Source organism: Mus pahari, chromosome 11 (assembly GCF_900095145.1).
Source record: "Mus pahari chromosome 11, PAHARI_EIJ_v1.1, whole genome shotgun sequence".
Lineage (NCBI taxonomy): Eukaryota > Metazoa > Chordata > Mammalia > Rodentia > Muridae > Mus > Mus pahari.
Genome location: NC_034600.1, coordinates 5159176 through 5167099, shown reverse-complemented (window position 1 = coordinate 5167099; position 7924 = coordinate 5159176). Strand labels below are relative to the sequence as shown.

Genomic DNA, 7924 nt, shown 5'->3' with positions numbered 1-7924 from the left:
TGGTTTGTGTGGTATGTAGATGAAACTTTTCATTTAAAGGTCAGGGTCTCATGAAGCCCAAGTTGCCCTCAAATTTCCTATGTAGCTTTGAACCTCTGGCCCTCTCCTTTTGACATCCCTGCCATCCACCAAGTACCAGGACTTCACCATGCCTTGTCTTATATGGCTCTGGGAGCGGTACCTAGGATTTTGTGAATGGTGGGCAAGATCTCTATCAATTGAGCTATATCTCCAAACCTGAATAAAACATCTATAAACACAGATAAGCAGATTTGGGTAGTGTGCATAAATAAAACTTCACTGGCCAACACATGGAAACACGTTCTCTGTGGTTCATCCCAAAAGAACCCTCTTCATAAACATGATCTCAGAGGACTGGTGTATCCATAGGAGTTTGTTGAGTTGGCATAGTGTACAGATATAATTTTATTTTTAAGCCCCAGTGGCAGGTTAATTAATTGATGATGATTGATGATGATGATCCCTTTGAAAGCAAAGCAAAGTCTCTAAGATACCTAAGATCCAGGTGTGTCCAATCAGACCAACGCTGCTAAGGGAATTTTGCTCTTTCCAGGGCCCTTATTTAGATGCATGATTCCAGGATAAACATTTGGTTTTTAGAGGTAGAGTGTGGGTAGTTTTCTGTTTTGATTAACAAGCTCAGGTTATGAAAACCTTTGTCCACTGCACATGTCCTTTCCTATGGTGCATCTGATTTTAGTAATATGCGTACCTACTCACACATAGACATAGGATGGTAAGATTTTTCCTTCAACTGTTCATGCAAAGAACACAGTTGATTGTCTTGAACTTGCACTTAAAGATAGCACTGGCTAACTCTGTGCACTGCCTATGGTTCTAGGATACCCTTGAGGATGTGTTTGGTCCCAAAGGGATGTTACCAAGGATTGCTGGAAATCCATGGGGAACTCTAGGTCAGTGACCTAATAAGCTTTTAGAGACAGATGTGTGTACAGTTTGATGCAGGTGAGGGTCCCAGGTTGTTAAGTGCTTTACTGGGGGAAAAGTGTGTGTGTGTGTGTGTGTGTGTGTGTGTGTGTTTCAAGTCAAGTGAGTTCTTGGATTACTGGTATCTTTATGCTTGCCTGTGCTTGCCTGTCTCAGTTAGGGAGTCCTGCTGCCTTTCCCAGATGCTCTGTGGTGCTTAGTCCGGTAAAAGTCCACCAAGTCAGCTTTGGTCTCCAGAAGGTCAACAACTTCAGAACTGATTGATTACATTATAAAAATAGTGACTCCCCCAAACATGTGCCATGCAACTCCTGTGTCTTGATGGGTGCTGCTGAGAATCTCTGTGACATGGACTTAACCAGAACCACTCCTCAGTGCGCTGTGTGACCGAGGAGGTCGGTGTCACCAGAGTCCAAAGATCTCTGTTAATCTGAGAATGAAGAGAATATTTCTGCATGTCTATAGGAGACATATCCCATACCCCCATATCCTCTATATCCTCCATGGAGCACAGAGCTCCACCTCACACTCCCTGGGATGCGGAGTGCAGATACCAAACAAGTCCGTGAGTCTTGGTCAAGTGCAAAGGGGAATCTGAAGTGAGGAATACCAGACTCAGAAGCACTCAGACACAGGGAGGTCTGCAAATATGCTAAGGCATCTGTAATAAATACCGCACACTGGTGACATAAATGAGAACAATATATTCTCCACAGCTCTTGAGGCCACATTCTGGAATTAAGGTGTGGGCGTTGATCCTTTGGAGTCTCCAAGGATGATCTTTTCTGGCTCTTCCAACTCCAAAGGATCCAAGTATTCCTGGGTTTGTGGCAGCATTGACTTATCTCTGTCTCCGTCTTTTGGTGATCTCCTCTCTGATGTCTTCTCTAATTTTATTTTATTTTATTTTTTTGGTTTTTCGAGACAGGGTTTCTCTGTATAGCCTTGGCTGTCCTGGAACTCACTTGGTAGACCAGGCTGGCCTTGAACTCAGAAATTCGCCTGCCTCTGCCTCCTGAGTGCTGGGATTAAAGGCCTGCGCCACCAGGCCCGGCGTCTTCTCTAATTTTATTTGCCTGAAGTATCAAGAGTATCTGTCCTCGGATTTGGGGCCTAGTCAGGTATTATAAACGGGTACCTTATTTTAAGTTTCTCAAACCAATCATTTCATCCACATTGACTGTAGATTTTTGAATGTGGTAACAGGCATGCAGGTTACCAATGTGTAGAGCTTGTTTGGTGAATCCTCGTCCTCATTACGTTTTCTGGACAAACGTACTCAGATGCTTTATGGAACGTTCCTTATTCACTTGGCCCAGACGTCTTTATTGAGCCTGTTGTCAGTGAGCACATCTGGTGCCCCCATTTCCTTCATGGCAAACTTCCAAATTTCTTTGAGTGCCCAAGGAACATGCTTCTTGAAGCCCATTCCATGGATGCGCTTGTGAAAGTTGATGGTGTATTCTCTAGTCACCATCTCGTTGATGGCAGAATGGCCCTTCTTCTTGCCACCCTTCTTTGTGGGACCCATTCTGCCAGGCCTAAGTTGGAAAGGAAGGGTGTAAGGGATTGTGTCGCCATGAGCTTCTTACTCAGCTTCTATGAATGAGCCAAGGTTCAGAGTCTATGTTGAAGTATCCAGTGGGAAAAGCTGGCTTGTCGGGAGGCAAAGAACAAAGGAGAAGAGAAGGCGCTCACAAACTTCCATCAACAGGAATTTGATCTCTCGAGGAACAATGATATGAACTAACCAGTACCCCCCAGAGCTGTGTCTCTAGTTGCATATGTAGCAGAGGATGGCCTAGTTGGCCATCAATGGGAGAAGAGGCCTTTGGTATTGCTAAGATCATATGCCCCAGTACAGGGGAATGCCAGGGCCAGGAAGCAGGAGGAGGATATAGGGGGGCTGTGGGGGTAGCATTTGAAATATAAATGAAGAAAATATCTAATAAAAAAATAAAAAGAAATTTGATCTTTCATGCTAGTAAAAGACAATGGGAATGCCAGCAATAGTGATAAATTAAACATGTGTTCTGAATGTCATGGGCATCATGGGTACAAAGGCAGGCTAGGGCTCTGTGGGTCCCAGCTTCCATCTTAAGTGGTCTTAGTGTGGCTGATAGCGTCACCTGCCACGTCACCATGCCACCTGTCATCTGCCACATCTACATGCCACCTGCTACATCTACATGCTACCTGCCACATCACCATGCCACCTGCCACCCGCTACATCTACATGCCACCTGCCACATCACCATGCCACCTGTAACATCACCATGCCACCTTCCACCTGCCACATCTCCATGCCACCTGCCACCTGCCACATCTCCATTCCACCTGCCACATCTCCATGCCACCTGCCACATCTCCATGGCACCTGCCACCTGCCACATCTCCATGGCACCTGCCACCTGCCACATCTCCATGGCACCTGCCACATCTCCATGCCACCTGCCACATCTCCATGTCAGGTAAGAAGGAAACTTGGACAAAAGAACCTGGATCTTTCCATAAACTGTCTGATGTTACAGAATCTGGAAGATTTTATTTATCTGTAGCAAGATGATAAAGATGAACAAAAAGAGTTAAAAAAAAGATTATTTGGCACGGTCTATCAGGAGAAACTGTGGAAGAAGCTTGAATCTGGAATGTGGAGGCAGGAATGGAAGCAGAGGCCACTGAGGAATGCTACCTACTAGTTTGCTCCCCTTGGTTTACTCTGTTTTTATATGCCCCCAAACCACCTGACAGGGATGGCACTGCCCACATCGAGCTGGGCCTTTCCACATCAATCATTAATCAATGTGTCTCATAGACACACACACATATTTGATCAATCTGACAGACAGACATATTTCCTTAACTGACAGTCCTCTTCTCAGGCGACCCTCATGTCAAGATGACAAAAATTAACCAGCTACTAACTTTGCTCCCCAGAACTGTATAACCTTCGTTACCAATTTCTCCAGCTTCTTTTTTTATGGCTTACTCTTCTACTTTGTTTCTCATGGTCAGATCTGAGCTGTGGATACTTCCTACAGTAACTGAGGTCCAAGTCTCTTAGATTTCAGGTCTTCCCTTTTTTTGTCTTTCGTTCTTTTGAATGACTTTCCAATTTTTAACACCCCTGCATCAACAGTTTAAATTGTTTTTATTTATTGTTAAGCCAAGTGATGTGCTGTATCTTCCCTGGTTCCATGACTTTTCATTTCTCCTCTAGCTAATGTTTCCCGTGCTTTATTTTTCCATGAAAAAGTGCTGACATGTTTTCCAAGATGTCATCGATCTGTTGAACACCCAACAGCAATGTTTCCAAACATCTAAGCAAACCAGAGTCCAACAGCTTCCTCACCTCCAGGGATGCCCCATCCTACCCAGCAAGCCTGGTGTTTGTGTCTCTGGAGCACTGGCCTTGGGAGTCTCTGATGTCTTCTTACATTGCAGTGAGCACTCCTTTCCTTCTGGCTCACCAACCTGTTCCTTTTACCGTTTTTCTCTTTCTTGTTCTGCCTAAGTATGCATTTTCATAGCATTTTAAGAAAGGACACACACACACACACAAAAGAAAGGACACACAGGAGTCATTGTCTTAAGACAGTGACTGTGTAAAAAGGCTATTTTCATTGTGGGTAGGAAGTTTAGCTACATGTAGAATTGCAGGTTATAAATCTCTATCATTCAATATGCTTTTAAAAATCAGTTTTATTGATATATGGAATTGTGCATGATTTTAAGTGTCTAGTTTAAAATTTGAGAAATACAGATATTTTGAAAATATCAACTCATCCCAGTATTAGAACAACTCCTATGCCCCTGGAATCTTGCTAATCCCAGTCCAACTCTCAGTCACAGACTGTTTCTGTCCACATAATCTTCAATTTTCTAAGAGTCTAACATTAAATGGTTCCTTAAATACACTCTGGTGGTTGGCTTCCATTCTGGTGCAGTGCTGAGTATTTTGTCTGTCAACTTCGAGGTGAGTGTCCTGGGTAATTTTTGTTATTAGCTTTATTGGACCAAGAAATGCCTTGGGAATAGTGGAGGTCACCTTACCATGAAGCCTTGGTGGTTTTTCCAGAGAGTGCTAGATGTTGTCAGTGGATCGGATCCTGATGGAGTCACAATATGATAGCACTTTTGGGAGGTGTAGAATGTAGGAGGTAGAGCTGAGGTGGATGCAGGAAGTAGGTCAAAGGCATATCCACAGAGCTGTATTGTATCCTGGCCTCTTCCCATAGAGACAAAGGGGGTAACTAGGAGCTGGGCAGCTCTCTGCTTTCTGTCTGCCATGACCCAAGTTCTGCCCATGAGTGTGGGGCCAAGCAATCCCAGACTGAGCCCTCCGAAACGGTGAGCTAAAATAAATCTTTTTTCTCCTGTCAATCATCTCCATCAGGTATCTAGTCACACTGTCTTTTCCTTTTTGCAGCTAAAAGTTTATGTGAAAGCTAAGGGTTGTCACTGTCTGACATCTTCATGGTGAGCTGAGCATGTCCAGAGAGCTGCCATTTTTTAACTTTGAACATGGGATATGTGACCTTGAGCTAAGCAGGTCCCCAAAAGTCCACCATCTTTTATCTTAAACTGAGCATGCTCAAAAAGTATTTTCCTATGTACATACCTATAGGTTCTCTAAGCAAAGTCCCTAAGCATTCCATTTGTAGACATTTGACTTTGACCTCCATAACACAAACATGGTCACACATACAAAATATCTAGTCAGTATGGATACAGAGGTTTACTGACTCAGGGTCCTAGCAGAGTGTAGTGTTTAGGATTATCACTTTAAAATAACCAATTTTAAGCTTTTTGGGTGTGGTTGTACATGCCCACAGGAGGTAGGGTTGGAGGGTAGCCTGGTCTATATAGCAGGTTCCAGGATAGCTAGGGGTACGTAGTGAGACCTTATCTCCCCAAACAAAAAGGGAACCAGCTAGGACAGGTGGGATGAGGTCATAGCATACATCTGTTATCACAGCACCTGAGGGTCAGGCAGGAGGATCAGGAGCCCCAGGGCAGCCTGGGTACAGAGTAAGACAGTGAGACCTCATCTCAAAAGCAAGCAAACATCAGAAATCTCAAAAATTATAAAGTAAAGCAGAATTGTAATGGAAGTGGCTTCAGACCCTCTTTGTGGCTCTTTGTGCTTTGAACATTTATTTAGTGGGGCTGAGTAACTCCTATAACTCTGGTCTTCCTCAGCCTGAGCTTATATTCCAGTGTAGATACAAAGAACACACTCCAGTTCAGTGTTTTTGAAAATGTACTTGGGGTTTATTCTTGTCATTTTGTTGAATCCACAAACATTTTTTCTTTTTTTTCTAGAAAAATTGGAAGGATTACAGTTGCCGGGAGTTTGCTACAGCAATCATTGGTTGGAGAGGGGTTCCATTAGCACATGTGATGCAGTGTGTGTGTTTGTGTGTGTGTTCCTTCTGCCTGAGTGCAAGCCTGGCCTCTGTGGGTGTGCCCTGCTGCCTGGCCTCTTTCCTTGCAGGAAGCCACCAGTATTTTGCTGGTTGGACTTTGATCCTGTTAGAGAGACTTCAAGTCAGGAGCCATCCTCTTTGAAGAGCCAGTGGGAATTGAACAGCCCGCATGGAGGTGGCCTGACCATTCAGGCGTCAGCACCTCCTCCTTCCACATGACAGCACAGGCCACACAGAGGTAGTGTCCCCTTCTTGCTCAGCTCTTATCACTACCTGGGCAGCAGTGGCCAGAGCCTGTGAGAGGCACTGCCTCATTCTGGAAACTGCCTTGGTTCCTCTACAGAGAGGTGGGGAGGGAACCTTTTCTTTGGTCTTACACATAGATTCTACCCAGGTTAGATCATAACTACAGTGAACAAAAATGAGATGAATTTCTCTCTTCTGCTTGTGAGTGTAGGGTGAGCAAGCTTAGGGCACCTTCTCCATTTCTGGTCTCCTGTTAATGAAAGGCAGGATGGGAGAGAGCTGCCCAGCTCCTAGTTACCCACTTTGTCTCTTGTTTTCATAATTGATGAGCCAGCTCATCCTTGTGGTGAAACACATGTTCTGGGTGTCATGAAGCCCCAAGACCTACAGAGTGGACCCTATATATCCCTTTGATAAATATGATTCCATGAAACAAAAAACACTCTTCATAGCTGAGGCTCTTCAACTGAGTGAAGGAGAGGGAGCTGTCACATTGACATAATTGTCTGCTACCTATGTCTCTGACAGAAGGTTAATTTCTAGAACATATAAAGAGCTTAAAAACTAAGTAACAAGAAATCAAGCAAACTCTATCAACAAACAAGCTAGTAAAATAAATAGGCAGCCCTCCAAAGATGAAAAAATGGCAGGAGACATATGACAAATATTCAGTTTTTGGTCCTCAAAGATGTGCAAATCAAAACCTACACGGAGATCCCATCTTACCCCAGTCAGAATGACAGTCACACAAAAGAACACATGCTGGTGAGGGTGTGGACAAAGATGAGCTCTGGACGCTGTTGGTGTGAATATAAATGTGTGCAGCTACTATAGAAATCAGTGTGAGGCTTCTCAAGAAGAGGTAGCAACAGGTCAACCAGAACAACCTAGGATACCATTTCTGGGTATTCACCTAAAGGTCCACAAGTCAAGAGTCACAGCGATGCCTGCACACAGTGTCTATTGTTGCACTACTGTTAAGAGCTGAGTTATGGAGCTGATAGGTATCCACCAAAAGAGAACAGGGTAAGGCAATGTGGTTTCTATCTGTAACAGATTTTTAATGGTTATTAAAAAAGAAAATGGATTCAACTAGAGCTATCCATATTGAGTGAACAAAGTCAGTCTCAGACAAATTCCTTGTGTTGTCTCTCATTTGTGGTTCCTAGATTCTATAAAGATAGATGGATCATGTATATGTGCACATTACATACATGCAAATATATATGGCAGGATAGTAGAGGCGATGCTGTGTGGAGAGCAAACAACTGACAAGGGGC

At 43.9% G+C, this 7924-nt stretch overlaps 1 pseudogene; it reads right to left on the bottom strand.

The window, feature by feature from the left end:
* Nucleotides 1-2131: 2131 nt before the first annotated feature.
* LOC110329247 lies at nt 2132-2500 on the bottom strand (annotated as a pseudogene).
* Between the last annotated feature and the right edge of the window lie 5424 nt (nt 2501-7924).